Consider the following 16,976-nt stretch of genomic DNA (forward strand, 5'->3'; position numbering starts at 1 on the left):
CCTGGCAGACCTACTACACAGGGATCTATCCTTCTCTTCTATTAAAATTCATGCCTCAGCCATCTCTGCTCATTTCAGCACAGAGCCTCCTGTCTTCTCACACCCTCTCATCAAACAGTTCCTAAGAGGGGCTAAGAACTTAAGGCCACCCAGAAGAGCTCCTATCCCAGCATGGGACCTTAACTTTGTGTTGGAAAAGCTCACCCTACCCCCCCCCCCTTTGAGCCTGCAGCTTCAGCAAAGTTAATGTTTCTCTCTAGGAAGACAGCCTTGCTTCTGGCCATCACTTCACCTAGATGAGTATCAGAGCTACAAGCACATATGGCTGTAGAGCCCTTCATCATTTTCCATGCTGACAGGGTCCCTCAGGACTAACCCAACCTTCATGCCTAAAGTGGTGTCCAGTGTGGCTCTCAACCAATCTATTCATTTGCCCACCTTTTTTCCCAACCCACAAAACAAGGGGGAATGGATTCTGCACTCTCTAGATGTGCACAGACAGCTCAGATTCTAGCTGGACAGGACTAAATCTTTCAGAAATACTGATCAATTGCGAGTCAGCTTTGCTGCAGGAGCAGAGGACAAGGCTATATTCAAACAAACAGTCTCCAAATGGATAGCGCACTGCATCCATTTCTGCTACAAACAGCATGGGAAACCACCCCAAAAGGGGGACAGGACACACTCCACCAGAGCAACCTCCACCTTTACAGTTTTTCTCAGAGGGGTCCCCACTAGGGACATACTGGAGGCTGAAACATAGACATCTGTTCATACCTTCACCAAACATTACCATCTGCATATCTTTTCCAAATCCAGGGCAGGCTTTGCTACTGCAGTCTTGCAGGGCATCCTAGCCAGCCCCCAGTCTTCTTGACTGCCTCCACCCTTTTCTTCAACTTTGGGAATCAGCCCAAATGTAATGACTGCAACAGTGAAACACAAAGAATATAGTACACTTGTGCACACTAACCATAAATGTAGATGTTCGAGTATATTCATTGTTGCAGTCCTGGATGTTCATCGTGTTACACTGCTGCAGTCATTACACTTGGGTTATCCTGCTGTCAGGCGGTTCCCCAGTCGGCCTGAGTTCCAAAGTCTTGGTCCGGCGTCATTTGCTGTCGCCTCCTCCCTGATGTCAGTGCGACAGGGGTATATAAGATGTAGCCGACACCATTTTCTTCAGTCTTTCTTGCCGCACGGTACCTGAAGCAAAAGCAGTTTGCAAGTGCCGGTTGGCTGAATCCTGAGATTTTCATTCTGAATCCAGAACCAAAGTCTTCTACAAAGCTAAGTACCCCGTTGGGGAAACTTTTTCTTGCCTCAGACCGATGTCAGTAAAGGTTAATAACTGTATTTCTTGTGGGAAGCAAATACCTCATAAGGATTTCCATTCCTATTGTATCTCATGCCTAGGCCCAGACCACGACGTCACTGGTTGTCGGTTTTGTGCTAGGTTTAACAAGCACACTATTAAACGTCATTTGATTTTGCCCAACATTATTTTGGCAGAAAATTCAATTACACCATGCCGTCAGAACTTCCGACGACCGGAATACATAAAAAGCGCAAAGACAAGGACAGGCATCCGAGGCCCAAACCTGATGACGAAGCCTCTTCTAGGCCGGTCGCCAGTTCTCCGGTTTTCAGTGAGGCGCTTTCGTAGCCCCTGACGACTGCTTCTGCAGAACCACAGGCCACCTCCAACTCCCATGTGGAGATGGCTGGGCCTTCGGACGCACAAGTTTTTCAGCCTAACGAGGCTAACCCTTCAGAGGGATCCGGAGTAGCTGAGCAACCCGAAGCTTCAGAGGGTGTTTTCAGACTGTTTACCATTAAACCCCCTGCTAAGTCTAAGCCTCCTTTAAAAACAAGGAAACAAATACAGCATTCTCCAGGACAGGCCTCCATGCCTAAGAAACAAATGCTCAAAATGGCCGAAGACCCAATCACTCTGATCAGGGGGTCCCATCCCCCTCCTGATAAAAGGCCCAGACAGGATGAAGACTATGACTCATCTGACCAGGTGTCCATTTCGTCAGATTCATGCTCAGACCTAGGATATTCTTTACCCCCTTATGAGGACTCTGATGCTGAGGAATCAATTCCATCAGCCTCTCCGCCTGAGGACTACTCCTTTGGGGAAACCTTACATACCATGAGGGGGCATTTCCATTGGGAAGGCCAGGATTACTCTGAATCCAAGAAAAGGCTCAGAGACTTCCTTTTATTACCCCAACACAGACCCCTTGCTATTCCGCCAGTGTTAGACATTGTGGATGATGTGTTTACTGAATCCAGCTTAAATCCTGACTCTTTACCTCCAGCCCCAGTTAAACCTGACATATACTACAGAGTCCCTGACTCACACAAATTTTTGTATAAAAGCCCTGTTTCTGACCCTGAAACTATTTCTCAGGGACCCAAAGGGATTAAGGCCTCATCAGCAAAAAATCCAGTCCCCTCTGACAGAGATTCCAGAGCATTGGACAGATGGGGAAAGAAAGTATATACGTCTGCAACCTTAGCAATGAGAGCCTTAAATTGCCAGTTTCACATGCTAAAATATCAGCAATTTTTGATGTCTTAGTTAAAACAAAAAAATGCTTCCAGATTCAGATCCTCCTAATTTTAAAGAAATGCAGGATTTATTGCATGCAGCTGAACAAGTGGGAAAGCATACTTTGCAGTGTGGTTTTGATTCTTTAAAGGCCTCCTGTAGAGCAGCAGTTACAGGCTCTGTCATTAGAAGGCATGCTTGGTTAAAAGAACATACGTTGCCAGATCATGTTAAAGCAAAATTATTGGATGCACCTTTACAGCAGGATGTGTTATTTGGAGTTAAGGCAGAATAGGTGTTAAAGAAAATGGAGGATACGGCAAAATCTATGCAAACGGTAAAGGATTTCTTACAGGTTCAGCCACCAAGATTTAGCAGAAATTGGCCAACAAAGAATTGGTCCTTTCCGGCTACAGACAGACCTCAAAGGGGCAGATACAGACGTCCAAGAGGTAGAGGTCAATCACAAGGTCCTTACAGGCCTCGACAATGGGGTGCACTAGGCCAGAAAGAAGGGGAAGACAGGCCCCAACCATATAAAAAGCAGCCTCAATGACTTCCCAATACCGCTGCCAAACAGCTCTCTCTTGGCTGCCTCCTTGGGAGGAAAACTAGCACTTTTCTATCACAATTGGCATTGGCTCACCAAAGACAAATGGGTTTTCAACATTGTATCTCAAGGATGTTCATCGTGCATACAGCTGCAGTCATTACAGATGGGTTATCCTGCCGTCAGGCGGGTCCTCGGTCGGCCGAATTCCAAAGTCTAGGTCTGGCATCGGTTGTCGTCGCTTCTTCCCTGACGTCAGTGCGGCAGGGGTATAAAAGAGGCAGCCAATGCCATTTTCTTCAGTCTTTCTTGCCGCATGGTGCCGAAGCAGAAGCAGTTCGCAAGTGCCGGTCGGCCAGCTCCTGAGATTTCTGAAGTATTTCAGCCAAAGTCTTCTTTAAAGCTAAGTACCCGTTGAAACTTTTCTTGCCTCAGACTGATGTCAGACAAAGTTAATAATTGCATTTCTTGTGGGAAGCAAATACCGCATAAGGATTTTCACTCTTTCTGTATACCTTGCTTAGGGCCAGACCACGACGTCTCGGCTTGCCATTTTTGTGCTAGGTTCAACAAGCGCACTATTAGCGCCGGAGTTCGCCCTTCATTATTTTGGCAAAAAATTTAATTATATCATGTCGTCGGATACACCGACGCCAGTTTTAAGCAAAAGACGCAAAGACAAGGACCGACATCCGAGGTCTGCACCGAGTACTGAGACCACGCTTAGGCCGACTACCGGTTCTCAGCGAGGCGCCTACGCAGCCCCTGACTACCAATGAAACTGTTTTACCAGTGACTTCAGTGCCCGAGGTCACAGGCTCCTTGGTCTCCATTCCCACTGCAGATACCGACGCCACTCTTGGCGGGGAAACTGAAAATTTAGTGAGGCCTACCATTTCTGAAGGCATCTTCAGGCCTACCCCTTCTCTATTAAATCCCTCACTAACTCTAAAGCTGCCATGAAAACTAAAAAACAGGGTCCTCAGACCTCCTCTCAAGACCCCATGCCTAAAAAACAGATGCTTAAAATGGCTGAGGATTTCATAACTCTCATCAGGGGTTCTCAACCCCCTCTGACAAAAGACCCAGACTGGAGGAAGACTACCCTTCCTCAGACCAGGCTTCTATTACCTCAGACCATTCTGAGGACCAGGATTATGCCTATTCCCCTTTTGAAGACTCTGATGCTGAGGAGTCTGTTCCCTCGGTCTCCCCCCCTGAGGACTACTCTTTTGGGGAAACCCTGCATACATTGAGGGAGCACTTCCACTGGGAAGGCCAAGATTACTCAGATTCCAAGAAAAGGCTCAGGGAATTTTTACTGCTCCCCCAGCATAGGCCTCTGGCTATCCCTCCTGTTTTAGATATTTTGGATGATGTGTACGCAGAAGCCAGTCTTAATCCAGATTCTTTACCTCCAGCCCCTGATAAACCAGACAGGTATTACCAGGTTCCTGATTCTCACCAGTTCCTTTATAAAAGCCATACTGCTGACCCAGAAACAATTTCACAGGGTCCCAAGGGAATAAGGCCTCTACTGCTAAAAACCCTTTACCTTCAGAGAGAGATTCCAGAGCATTAGAAAGGTGGGGAAAAAGGTGTATACATCTGCCACTTTAACCATGAGGGCATTAAACTGTCAATTTCATATGTTAAAGTACCAACAGTTTTTGTTATCTCAGCTGAAAAGCAAAATGACACAAACAGAACAACCAGATTTGAAAGAGTTGCAGGATTTGTTGCATGGAGCAGAGCAAGTGGGTAAACATACCTTGCAGTGTGGTTTTGATGCTTTAGAGGCCTCATGCAGAGCTGCTGTCATGGGGTCTGTCATACGTAGGCATGCTTGGCTCAAAGAGCAAACCTTACCAGATCATGTCAAAGCAAAGTTATTAGATGCACCACTTCAAAAAGATGTATTGTTTGGTGTTAAAGCTGAGGAGGTACTAAAGAAAATGGAGGAAAAAGCGAAATCTATGCAAACAGTGAAAGATTTCTTGCAGGTGCAACCTCCACGCTTCAGCAGAAACTGGCCTTCAAAAAATTGGTCCTTTCCAGCCACGGACAGACCTCAAAGGGGCAGATACAGACGCCCAAGGGTTAGAGGACAACCTCAAAGATCTTACAGAGCTAGACAATGGCAAGCACCAACCCCAAGAGGTGGAGAAGATAGATCACAGTCGTTTAGAAAACAGACACAATGACTTCCCCTATGCCTGCCAAACAAAGTTATAATGGCAGCACCTTTGGGCGGAAAACTGGCATTATTTTCAAAAAACTGGCACATTGTTACAAAAGACAAATGGATTCTGGACATTATAGACATAGGCTACAGGTTCCACTTTCACACCCTTCCAAAAATGAGAGGCTTGCCAAACCTGCCACAAAATCAATGGGCAGAGGCACAAAGACAAATTTCCGCTCTCATGGATATGAAAGCAATTCAAGAGGTACCTGCAAAGAACAAGGTCAAGGTTTTTATTCCAGACTATTTCTGGTACCAAGGAAGGACAAAGATTGGAGACCCATCTTAGACCTATCCATCCTAAACACATATCTACAGGTGCCAAAATTCAAGATGCTCACATTACAGCAGCTTCTTCCCATGCTGGGCAAGGAGTCTTGGCTGGTAACGTTGGACCTCAAGGAGGCATACCTGCATGTCCCTATCAGACAAGATTGCAGAAGATACCTCAGATTTCTTGCAGGTTCAACCCATTACCAATTCTCTGCATTTCCCTTTGGCTTATCTACTGCACCCAGAGTGTTTACAAAATGCCTGGCATCAGTAATTGCCTTCTGCAGACAACAAGGAATACAAATCTACCCATATCTGGACGACTGCCTGATCCAAGCGGACAGCAAGGACATTCTATTGCAGCATCTGGCGTTTGTAATAAAACTGTTAAACTACCTGGGATACACAGTGAACAAAAAGAAATCAAAACTAATACCTTCTAAACAGATAATTTTCCTGGGTGCCAGCTTAAATACAACCACCCAGATGGCCTACCTCACGCCAGACAAACAAGGGCAACTGTCTCAATACTTCAACAAAATGGCAACTTTCACCAGACTAACTGCAAGGAAAGTCCTGCAGGCTCTGGGATTCATGGCATCTTGCATCCTACTAATACCATGTGCAAAGCTGCATATGAGGAAACTACAATGGTACCTAAAAAACATATGGTCTCAACACAGCCACAGCTTGGAAACAATTATACCACTCATTCCATGCCTTCAAAAGGAATTTTTGTGGTGGGCTCAAGCATGCCAAAGAAACACAGGTCTCCCTTTCTGTTTACCTCAAGCAACTCAAATCATCACAACGGATGCCTCAGACTACACCTGGGGAGCACACATGGCAGATCAGTGCATTCAGGGAAAATGGTCCCAAAAAGAGAAGCACCTACACATCAACCAAAAGGAGATGCTAGCCGTGCAAAATGCTCTTATGACCTACAAAGACCTACTCCATCCAGGCCAGCTATTAATAAGGACAGACAACACCACAGCCATGTGGTACATAAACAGGGGGGGGAACGCATTCATATCCCCTGTGCAGGCAAGCCATGACCCTGTGGAACACAGCACTGGAATTACAAATTCAACTACAGGCACAATTCCTGCCAGGGAAGGAAAACACACTGGCAGACAACTTAAGCAGAAATATGACAGACCCACACGAATGGAAGTTGCATCCTCAAGTCTTCTCAAAGATAACTCAGGCATGGGGACAGCTAGAAAATAGATCTATTTGCTACCCACAAAAATTACCAGATGGAAAAATTCTGTTCAAGGACCTATCATCCACAGGCCTGGAACGTGGACGCACTCTCTTTCAATTGGACAACATTGACAGTCTATGCCTTCCCGCCTCTTCCTCTACTGACCAAAGTTCTATTAAAAGCCAGAGCAGAGAGGCCACAAATGATTCTCATTGCTCCAGACTGGCCACGACAGCACTGGTATCCTCTCCTAAAGAGCCTGACACACTCACCACCATGGATCCTACCTCTAGTTCCTCTTCTGTTGTCCCAGCACAACTACAAAACCCTTCACAGCCAGCTCAAAACCCTGAATCTAGCTGCGTGGAGAATACCTTAATTTGCCAACAGACTCTCCTCTCCAAGGAGGTGCAGAATGTCATCTTGGAGGCCAGAAGACCCTCTACTAGAAAAGCCTACTCCACCAAATGGAAACGATTTTGTTCCTGGAATCAAGAAAAGGGACAGAATCCTTGGGTAATAAATATACCTCAAATTTTACAGTACCTTGCTGAGATGTTAAACAGTGGCCTTTCCTTCTCCACCATCAAGATCCACACCAGCCATTTCTGCACAATAAAATACAGATCCTCCTTTATTCTCACATCCTCTATTAAGGCAGTTCCTCAGAGGGGCAAAAAATATAAAACCCCCATGGAAACCACCAGTCCCAGCTTGAGACCTCAACTTCGTATTGGAAAAGCTGACCCTGCCTCCCTTTGAGCCAGCTTCTTCAACAGAGCTACAATACTTGTCATGGAAAACAGCCTTCCTTCTGGCTATTACCTCAGCATGCAGGGTTTCGGAGCTACAGGCCCTCATGGCTGTGCAACCATTCATCATTTTCCATCAGGACAGAGTTTCCTTATGAACCAACCCTACCTTCATGCCAAAGGTAGTATCCAGTGTAGCTTTGAATCAGACTATTCATTTACCTACCTTTTATGCAAATCCACAGAACAAAGGGGAGAGACTACTACATTCCTTGGACATTCACAGACAACTTCGTTATTACTTGGACAGAACAAAGTCATTCAGGAAATCTGAGCAGCTCTTTGTGTCCTATGCTACAGGTGCACAGAGAAAGGCTATTTCCAAACAGACAATTTCAAAATGGATAGCCCACTGCATACGCTTTTGTTATTCATTTCATGGAAAATCTGTGCCTGTATACATCAGATCCCACTCCACCAGGGCTACAGCTACCTCTGCAGCTTTCCTCAGGGGGGTCCCTACCAAGGACATTTTGGAAGCAGCTACTTGGAGTTCAGTGCACACTTTCTCCAAGCACTACCACCTTCCACTATACTCAAAATCTAGAGCGGGCTTTGCCACAGCAGTCCTGCAGGGCATCCTAGCCCCTCCTAGTTCCACTTAGTACCTACCACCCTTACTTAGCTTTGGGATTCTACCCATCTGTAATGACTGCAGCTGTATGCACGATGAACATAGTACAGTTTTGTACCTACCATAAATGTAGATGTTCGAGTACTCATACAGCTGCAGTCCAGGTTACCCTCCCTCCATCCCCTCTTAGGACAGGCCTTATGACAAACACCTTTATCATATAACCTTTTTGGGGTATTCTTTTATGGTGTATTTGCTTGCAACTACTGTTTTTTGATTTATCAACATTGCATGTTTGCATAATATTATGTTTTGCTTTCCTTCTGGGGGCACCTGACATCTGGGGCAAGAAAAACTGAAGAAAATGGCGTCGGCTGCCTCTTTTATAGCCCTGCCACACTGACGTCAGGGAAGAAGTGATGACAACTGACGCCGGACCTAGACTTTGGAATTCGGCCGACCAAGGACCCACCTGACGGCAGGATAACCCATCTGTAATGACTGCAGCTGTATGAGCACTCGAACATCTACATTTATGGTAGGTACAAAACTGTACTTTACAGGTTCCACTTTCACACTCTGCCAAGGTTAAAAGGAATGCCAAATCTGCCACCAAATCAATGGGCAGAGGCTCAAAAACAAATTACAGCACTCATGGAAATGAAAGCTATTCAAGAGGTACCACCACAAGAGCAAGGAGAAGGATTTTATTCAAGACTCTTTCTGGTTCCCAGAAAGGACAAAGCCTGGAGGCCCATTCTGGATCTTTCTTCTCTAAACACTTACCTGGATGTTCCGAAATTCAAAATGTTGACACTACAGCAGCTTCTTTCCATGCTGGGCAAGAAAGCTTGGCTCGTGACCTTGGACCTCTAGGAGGCATACCTGCATGTCCCTATCAGACAAAACTGCAGAAGATACCTCAGATTCATAGCAGGTTCAATGCACTGTCAATTCTCTGCACTGCCCTTTGGCTTATCTACTGCGCTCAGGGTCTTCACAAAGTGCCTGGCACCAGTAAATTGCATTTTGCAGACAGAAAGGAATTCAAATTTATCCATACCTGGACGACTGCCTGATTCAAGCAGAGAGCAAGGACATTCTTCTAGAGCATCTGGCGTTTGTAAAACAGTTATTAAGTTGCCTGGGGTACACAGTAAATGAAAAGAAATCAAAACTAGTGCCCTCACAAGAGATAATATTTCTGGGTGCCAGCTTGAACACAACGGCCCAGATGGCTTATCTCACACCAGACAAGCAAGGACAACTGACTCAATACTTTCAATTGATGGCAACAAAAATCCATCTCCCTGCAAGAAAAATTCTGCAGGCCTTGGGTTACATGGCATCTTGCATACTATTAATTCCATATGCCAGACTGCATATGAGGAAACTACAATGGTACCTAAAGAGTGTATGGTCTCAACACTGTCAAAGTTTGGAAACAGTTATACCACCAATTCCTTGCCTTCAACAGGAGGTTCGATGGTGGGCTCAAGCTTGTCACCTCAACAAGGGACAGTCTTTCACTCAACCCACAGCCAGGCAAACACTGACAACAGATGCATCGGATTACGCCTGGGGAGCACACATGGCAGGAAAATGTATTCAGGGCAAGTGGCCCGCAGAACAAAGACATCTTCACATCAATCAGAAAGAGATGCTAGCTGTACAAAATGCAATTATAGCTTTCAAGGACCTGCTGCATCCAGGACAACTATTACTAAAAACGGACACCACCGTTATGTGGTACATAAACAAGCAAGGGGGCACTCACTCCTACCCCCTCTGCAGACAAGACATGACCTTGTGGAACACAGCTCTAAACTATCAAGTTCATCTGCAAGCACAATTCCTGCCAGGAGAGAAAAACACACTGGCAGACGACTTAAACAGAAACATCATGGATCCCGACGAATGGGAATTGAATCCACAAATATTCAGAATGATAACAGAAATGGTGGAGCCCGGACATAGATCTGTTTGCATCCCCAACGAACTGCCAGTTACAGAAATTCTGCACAAGGAATTACCATCCACAAGCATGGAAAGTGGATGCCCTCTCATTCAGCTGGAAAAACCTACAAGTATACGCTTTCCCTCCACTACCTCTCCTTCCAAAGGTTCTCTTAAAAGCCAGGCAAGAAGAGCCAAAGATGATCCTGATTGCTCCAGACTGTCCATGCCAGCACTGGTACCCAATCTTAAAGAATTTGGCACAAAAACCACCCTGGATATTGCCTCAAATCCCACATCTGCTGACTCAGCACAACAGTCAGATTCTTCACAGTCAGCTAAAGACTTTAAACCTAGCTGCATGGAAAATTCCTTAGTCAAGCAAGCAGTGCCTCTCTCCAAAGCTGTTATGGATGTCATTCTGGAGGCCAGAAGGCATAGTACCAGGAAAGCCTATTCAGATAAATGGAAGAGATTCTGTCCCTGGAACCAGACGCACAGCCTTGACCCTCTTGTCCCAAACATTCCCCAGATTCTGCAATATTTAACTGAGATGTTGGACAAAGGCCTCTCTTTTTCATCCATCAAGATCCACGCCTCTGCCATCTCTGCTCATTACAACACGGATCCTCCAATTTTCTCTAATCCTTTGCTAAAACAGTACCTCAGAGGGGCTAAAAACATAAGACCGCCCCGTAGAGCACCTACTCCAACTTGGGACCTCAACTTTGTCTTGGAAAATTAATTTTACCTCTCTTTGAGCCAGCTAACACAGCAGAATTAAAATATATTTCTTGGAAAACTGCTCTGCTCCTGGCAATAACATCAGCTCGAAGAGTTTCATAATTACAGGCACTAATGGCAGTGGAACCTTTCCTCATTTTCCACCAGGACAGGGTGTCCTTAAGAACTAACCCTACGTTTATGCCAAAGGTGGTTTCAAGTGTGGCTCTAAACCAAACTATTCACTTGCCAACTTTTTATCCAGAACCACAGAATAAAGGGGAGAGACTACTGCATTCTTTGGACATTCACAGGCAGTTACGCTTCTACTTGGACAAAACCAAAGCTTTCAGAAAATCTGAGCAATTACTGGTAGCATATGCTGCAGGAGCACAGGGAAAAGCCATTTCAAAACAGACTATTTCAAAATGGATAGGACATTGCATACGTTTCTGCTACACACACCATGGGTAACCAATACCTAGCAGCATTAATCTCACTCCACCAGGGCAACAGCCACTTCAACTGCCTAGCTCAGAGGAGTGCCTACCAAGGACATTTTGGAAGCAGCAACATGGAGTTCTGTGCATACCTTCACCAAGCATTACCATCTGCCTTTATACTCTAAATCCAGAGCTGGCTTCACCACTGCTGTGCTGCAGGGCCTTATAGCCACACCTAATGCCTTATAGATCCAGCCTCCCTACCTCAGCTTTGGGATTCCACCCAAGTGTAATGACTACAGCAGGGTAACACGATGAACATAGTACAGTTTTGTACCTACCATAAATGTAGATGTTTGAGTGTATACACTGCTGCAGTCCAGGTTACCCTCCCTCCTTTCCCTCTTACTTGCTGGTACGTACCTATATCTAGTACCCTTTACTACCTATGGGGAGTATTTGCTGGTAACTAAAAGTTGTTTGCTTTTCCTATCTAAGTCTTATTAGCAATTTGAATTGCCTACCCATTTGGGGGCACCTGACATCTGGGGCAAGAAAAACTGAAGAAAATGGCGTCGGCTGCATCTTATACACCCCTGTCGCACTGACGTCAGGGAGGAGGCGACAGCAGCCGACGCCAGACCAAGACTTTGGAACTCAGTCCGACTGGGAAACCACCTGATGGCAGGATAACCCAAGTGTAATGACTGCAGCAGTGTATAGACTCGAACATCTACATTTATGGTAGGTACAAAACTGTACTTTTCCCTCCCTCCAGCCCCCTCCCTCTCTCTCTCCTTACAAGGAAATTTTGGTATTTATTTTTTGTGGTGTTCTTCCATCATATCTTAGCTCCTATTGGGGGCTTCTGACAGGGCAAGAAAAACTGATGTAATGGCGTCGGCTGCCTGTTTTTATACCTCTGATGACCTGACGTTAGTCCTGGAGCGATAGCAACTGACGCAGAAATACTAAGCCTCTGGTATTCAGGCCGACTGAGGGCTACCCCTGGCAGGATAACTCAAATGCAATGACTGCAACAGTGAATACACTTGAACATCTACATTTATGGTAAGTGTACACAACTGTACTTTCTTCTGTGCAGTTTTGCTATGCTAACTAGCTAGTGGTAATCCTTTTAGTCCATTTTAATGCATTTCTTCAGTAGTGCTACACTTCTGATATGTTAGCAAGATTCCCATCTCCTTAGGCAAAGTACGTAAGTAGTTACTTGACATTAATTAACCCATCTCTGAAAGTAATGGCTTATTTCTGCAATGAAATCAGTAATTCTGTCATCTGGTATTCCAGAAGATTTAGTAGTCAAGTTTAAAACATTCAGATAAACAGATTTTAAAGTTAAATTGTCTAACGGTCATCATCATCACGGAATTTTCATGAAGCATTTAAATACTTGGATAAAACCTTCTTCTTGGCCATGTAACACAGTGGGATAAAACTCTTCAGTACAACTAGGATGCCCTGAATTCATTTATTTCCTCGGATTCTAAGCAATTAGGGGTATTATTTCATCCTGATATAAATGTAGTTTTATAGGTTGCTAATATTTACAATACATTGTTCTATATATTTACTTTCTGACAGTTTTACAATGGACAGTGTGTTTAGCGAATACATATTTATAAAAACATTATTACAAATATATTTTTACATGTCCAGTTACGTTACTTATTGTTGCCACTAGGTGGTGCTCCTCTTCGTTATATGATCCTATTTAGTATGTTTTTAAATATTCCATTACTGACAAGTTATTTAAAATGCATTTACATTAAGTGTTTTATAGGCACATGTGCGTTTGTGTGTGTGTACTAATGAATAAATTCTGATACCATACTATTTATTGAGTGTTCAGTTCATGGGTTGTTTTTTTTTTTTTTTGGTTTTCTGGCCAAATGGATACATTGTGTGTGTGTGTGTGTGTGTGTGTAAATATATAGAACATGTATTTATAGCAATGTATATTTATTTATTTATTTATTACATTTGTTGACAAGGGAAAATCCGACTGGGCACAGTGTCCCCTTTTCAGTGGTGTCCCTGGGAGACAAGCTCCAAACGATATATATTAGATAATGATTTATACATAGTGTAGAAAAAAAACAATATTTTACAATGTATACATAGTGAATAAAGACATTTTGTAAAAATTGTATACATTGTATAGAAGGGCGGCCACGGTGGTGCAGTGGTTAGCATTGTCGCCTCACAGCAAGAGGTTCTCCGGTTCGATCCTCGGCAGGGGTTCTTTCTGTGTGGAGTCTGCATGTCCTCCCTGTGGTCGCGTGGGTTTCCTCCAGGTGCTCCTGTTTCCTCCCACATCCCAAAGACATGCAGTAGGTGGATTGGACACTCTAAAATTGGCCCTAGGTGTGAGTGCATGTGTGTGTGTGCCTTCTGTGGAAGGTTGGGCGCCGGGCTGGCAACTCAACACTGTAACCTACTGTATTCATCTATAACATTAGATTATAAAGTCTGATCATCCTTTTTTTGTTTGGCACTATTTCTCATCCCCACGATATATTTATCTCCTGAGATTCAGCGCTACATGTGTAAATCTTTATCATTCCAGCGTGTATGTTTATCCCTACAGTAATGATTACTGCACTGTTGCATATCATTAAAGCATGACATAGCTAGTCTTTAATTTGTAAGACATTTATATGCTGTTGGCTTCTTCATTCAACCTAAGCTGGGTTTGCGTGAAATATCACAGTACTTTCATTCAGACTTTGCCCTTCTGACTGTTCTGTTATCTTAATGTTTAATAAATTTAAGGCTTTGGCCCAGGAAAAGCATTCACAGCAAAGTGTTTGTAGCCCTACCTCTTTTTCCTACAAATGAGGCCACAAATTTATGGAGTCTCTGGAGCTGCATACTTACTGTGTATAAATAAACCAGGTGCAAAGCTGAGTGAACAGTTCAGGATGTTTGACATATTTCAGTAACAACATGAGCACGTGGAAGGGGCTAATAAATCTTACTCTTGCCAAAAAGCCCTTTAGTCACTCTTTTCAGCTGAAACAGAAAGGGTCTAAGTAAGTCTGCAAAGAAATCATTGTATTGTATTATGTTTGTGTCTTTCGGCTTTTCCCAGTTAGGGGTCGCCACAGCGGAACTCCAGTCTGCTAATGATTGGCAGTTGATTTTTACGTACCGGCTTGCCAGGCCTGACGCAGAACCTTCAACGAAGGTACGCCCATTCATGCATGTCTCCACGCAGAAGACGCTCTAGCTGAGAATCGAACCGGACAGCGTCTTACTGTGAGGCGACAACGCTTGTATTATATTATATTGTATTCTATTCTATTATATTCTATTATATTATATTATACTAGATTATGTTATGTTATATTATATTATATTATATTATATTATATTATATTATATTATATTTTATGTTTGTTATGTTATGTTATATTATATTACATTAGATTATAATATATTATACTAATGTTATATTATGTTATATTATATTGTTATATTATATTCTATTATGTTATTATTATTATGTCTTTTTATAATATAGTGTTATATTATGCCATTATATAATGTTGTGTTATTAGTAAGTGGTATTAGTTAAGCGCTGTATTTTTGAGTCTTCATCATGAGCATTTCATCCTATGAGCTTTGCTGTCCAGATTAAAGCATGCCAGGCATAACTAACTTCTACATATCCCCATCTTACATTCTTCTATTAATAGAAACCTTCTAGACTGGAACATGGACTTCAGTAATGTGTAAAGAAGCAGGATATGACTAACGTCATATCCCTCTATTCAATGGTTCTCCAGTTACTTAACAAATAGATAACAGTCGGTAAAATGACACGGTTCCATCTCACGTTACCTCACAACTTCTACAGGTGTGCCGTGAGGGTCCACCCTTGGTCCTCTCTTCTTTAATATTTTCACTAACACCCTACATACAGCCTCTTGTCAAGGCACATCAATTCAGTATGCACATGACACCACTCTCACCTCCCTAACACATCTACAACACATAACCCAACAAGTGATCCGATGTTGTCTTAATCATCCGCTCCTCAACCGATGGGTCTCTGATCCGACCTCATTTCCAACTTCAGCCACTTTTCAGACTTAGGATTTGTAGCTCAAGTCCTTCCCCTTACCCACAATACCCTCCAATCCCTGTATTACCTCAGATCTTGTTTGCAGCTCTCAGAGTCAGAAGTGGTTGAAGTAGCTGAAGCTGTCAGATAAGTGAGTTTTGTTTTTTGGAAACTATAGTTGTCTTTCCAGTCTTCTTGGAGTGTTTTACTCTCAACTTGTTCTTTTCCTCCCGATTGCCAAAAAAAACTTGTATCTAGTAGTACTACTTTTACATGTAGACCTTGCACATTCTTCTTTTCTACACTATTCATTAGTATCCTTCCTACCGTCATTGGTACCCCTTCCCCTTTATCTCCATTTTCAGGATATTCTTGTTAAGATTGCTAGTATCTGACTTGCTCTGATTGTGCTAGTGTTGATTTCTTTTGCTGATGTTCATCGTGTTTCACTGTTGCAGTCATTACACTTGAGTTATCCTGCTGGCAGGCGACCCGCAGTCGGCCCGAGTTCCAAAGTCTAGGTCCGGCTTCGGTTGCTGTCGCTTCTTCCCTGACGTCACTGCGCCAGGGGTGTAAAAGATGCAACCAACACCATTTTCTTTAGTCTTTCTTGCCGCGTGGTACCCGAAGCAGAAGCAGTTCGCAAGTGCCAGTCTGCCAACTCCTGAGATTTTCGAAATAGAGTTTCAGAACCAAAGTCTTCAATAAAGCTAAGTACCCCGTTGGGGAAACTTTTCTTGCTCCAGACCGATGTCAGTAAAAGTTAACAGTTATATTTCTTATGGGAAGCAAATACCTCATAAGGACTTCCACCCTTACTGTATTCTTTGCCTAGGCCCTGACCACAACGTTACTAGTTGTCGTTTTTGTGCTAGATTCAACAAACGCACTATTAAATGTCGGTTTGATTTTGCATTTCATTACTTTGGCCGAAGGTTTAACTATATAATGCCTTCGGAACAACCGACGACTGGAATTCATAAAAAACGCAAAGACAAGGAAAAGGACAGGTATCCGAGGTCCAAAACCAATGACAAAGCCTCTTCTAGGCCAGTCGCCGGTTCTCATTGAAGCGCTTTCGCAGCCCCTGACACCCGCTACCTCAGAGCCACAGGCCGTATCAGACTCCCACGTGGAGACAACTAGGCCTCTGGATACTCAAGGTATTGGGCCTACGGAAAATATTCCCTTGGATGGGTCCGGAGCCGCTGAGCAGGCATCGGCTTCTGAGGGTGTTTTCAGATCTTCACAGCTTACTATTAAATCCTCTGCAGCAGCCAAAGTACAGTCAAAGACACCATTAAAGACAAAGAAACAAGTACAGCATTCTCCTGGACAGTCAACCATGCCAAAAAAAACAGATGCTTAAAGTGGCCGAAGACTTAATTACTTTGATCAGGGGTTCCCATCCCCCTCCTGATAAAAGGCCTAGGCAAGACACTGACTATGATTCCTCTGACCAGGTTTCTATTTCCTCTGATTCCTCTTCAGATCAGGGCTGTTCTCTTCCTCTGATTCCTCTTCAGATCGGGGCTGT

The 16,976-nt window shown here is 43.9% G+C and overlaps 1 protein-coding gene across 1 annotated transcript in view; it reads left to right on the plus strand.

Moving 5' to 3' along the window:
• The window catches only part of WNT5B (Wnt family member 5B), a gene marked incomplete in the record, with an annotated part of 1,807,993 nt that overhangs the window by 1,506,862 nt on the left and 284,155 nt on the right, over positions 1 to 16,976 (plus strand).

This window comes from Protopterus annectens, chromosome 11.part0 (assembly GCF_019279795.1).
Source record: "Protopterus annectens isolate FY-2018-M chromosome 11.part0, PAN1.0, whole genome shotgun sequence".
NCBI lineage: Eukaryota > Metazoa > Chordata > Ceratodontiformes > Protopteridae > Protopterus > Protopterus annectens.